Source organism: Grammomys surdaster, unplaced genomic scaffold (genome assembly GCF_004785775.1).
Source record: "Grammomys surdaster isolate TR1022 unplaced genomic scaffold, NIH_TR_1.0 126546, whole genome shotgun sequence".
Lineage (NCBI taxonomy): Eukaryota > Metazoa > Chordata > Mammalia > Rodentia > Muridae > Grammomys > Grammomys surdaster.
Genome location: NW_021621338.1, coordinates 13,217,215 through 13,219,498, shown reverse-complemented (window position 1 = coordinate 13,219,498; position 2,284 = coordinate 13,217,215). Strand labels below are relative to the sequence as shown.

At 43.6% G+C, this 2,284-nt stretch overlaps 1 non-coding gene across 1 annotated transcript; it reads left to right on the top strand.

Annotated features, from left to right (window-relative positions):
- The first annotated feature begins 1,021 nt into the window (after positions 1–1,021).
- On the top strand, positions 1,022–1,161 carry LOC114615080. Its single transcript, XR_003710424.1, has one exon. It is a non-coding gene; the product is annotated as a small nucleolar RNA SNORA48 (small nucleolar RNA).
- The last annotated feature ends 1,123 nt before the right edge of the window (positions 1,162–2,284 follow it).

The following is a 2,284-nucleotide window of genomic DNA, read 5'->3' as shown; positions in this document are numbered from 1 at the left end:
CAATCAGTTCAGTTTGCTGCTGGGATATGGTTGAACAGGGTCATGGGTCACATTCAGAATAACAATTAAGAAAGATGAGGTGCTTCTGGGTAGAGAGGAAACAGATGACTTTCTCTTGGACAGATGAGCTTCACAGGGAGACCAGGCAGGATGCTCTTGAGTCAAGATTGGAAACTTGACTTAACTGATATTTTATCTGTTCAACTATCATTCCAAAGCCATCAGTTGTGAGCTGACTTACACATTGGAATTAATGACAATATTTGCTACATCTAGAAAAAACTTCTATGCCAGGTATAAGTCTGTTTGTAAATATATATATATATATATATATATATATATATATATATATACATATATATATGTGTGTGTGTGTATTTTTATGTGTGTGTATGTGTGTATGTATATGTTTGTTTAATTCCCAATAAAATATAATATATTGATGAATACTTATAAGCTAAAAGGAATTAACTCATTACAAGAAAAATCATACTCAAATAACTTTAAATTTTGTATAATAAACTACAGACCAGAAATTAATTTTTAAGTTCTCTCTGAGCCAAAGTCTCATCACACAGACCAAGCTGACCTGGAAATTCAGATGCTCCTGTCTCATCCTCCTAAGTACTAGAATTTCTAGCATAGCCCCCCACTTGACTTCTCACCCAGTAGTGTTGTGAGCACAAAGTTAGAAACACAAAAATAACATCTCTGCAGGTGATGACTGACTGATGTCTCAAAATCATTCTGCTTCTTGTTTTGTTTTGTTTTTTTCAATTACAAAGTAAAGATGATTCTAAACAGAAAAACCTGGAAGAAAAGAATCAGAAGGGATAATTCATCCAGGTAAATCAGATAGATAGGGTATCTTGACAATTTGAACAAAAAAGATTGATTCTATAGGAATACATTTTTCAATGACCCTAAAATGGCTTTCTGCTCCATAAAATAGATACCAACTACTTCCTTTCTGTATTTATCCTAGAGACAGGAGAGGACCCTCCTTCATTAACTTAGAACCCTCCCTGGCAATGGGTAAAGAGACATCTTGATGGTGATAATGTTCTTATATCACTCCGGGGCAGAGCAGATAGTTCTTTGTTTATCCTAGCTTAGGCCCTGGCTTGATGGCCAAAGCTGTCTCATGCCTAGGACTCATAAAAATCAAACTAATCAAATCAAACCAAATCCAGGCAGTGTAGCATGGGAGGAGGAAGACAGACAGAGATCTATGGACCACATGCCACCCACAGATCTGACCTCCAGTGTATGGCACAGGTGGGCATAGACACCTGCTTGCTGCCATGATGTATAGCAAGAATGGAGGATGTCAACCAGGAGTCCCCCCCACCCCCAGTCATTTGGCCAGCCTGCAGTGAGAGCCATCACAGTGTGCAAGTATGTGGTGGTCAGATGACACAGAAAACATGGAGCAGCTTGAGCACTGTGAAGAGATGAAACTGGAAATTCAAGTGTGAATAAGAGTACCCTGTTATGAGCCCTGCCACCTGATGCCTTGGTGATGTCCCACCCCAAGCTGCCACTGAGGGCTATTTCTGAGTCTGTGGCTACTCAGCAACAAGGGTCAGTATTGATGTCCATTCCATGTCATATTTTGCCACTAGAAGACATGGGGATTTCCTTGGTCAGGGCATACACAAGGGACCAGGTGAATTTCAGGGGCTGTACATAACTGGTCTTGCCCTTCACTGGATGTGGTACTCAGGAGCGCTGGCCCCATCTCTCACTGGCAGCAACACTCAGAAGAACAGGCCCTGCACCTCACCAAGGCAGCATGGTGGAGCTGGTTCTGGCAGCAGGGGTATGGATGTGCCAGCCCTGAGAGAATGAGTGTGGGGAGCTGACCTTGCCACATATCTGCCATGGAGTGGAATGGGTGCAGAGATAATGCCTCCCCTGCCTGCCCCTTGCCACCTCTGGCAGTCAGGACAGCTGCCCACAGGGTCATGAGCTTCGGAGATCTAGAGCTCACCCTGGTGGTGCTAAGGGAGAGCTGAAGGCCAACCAGCTCAGCTACCACCCAGGCCCAGATCTGGGGCTCTACGTTGGCCCACCTCAAAATCTTTATCATCTGAGAATGGTTGGGATGCAGGAAAGGGCCAGTTCTGCTGATCCAAAGCTTCAGGATCTCCATGACACAGGGCAACAATAGAATAACCAACGGAGGAGCTCTGGTGAGGGTCCAACGTTGATGGTGTCACAGAAGCCAGAGAGCTTCAACCAAACCAACAACTCACTGCAATGAATATTCACAAGCGAAGAT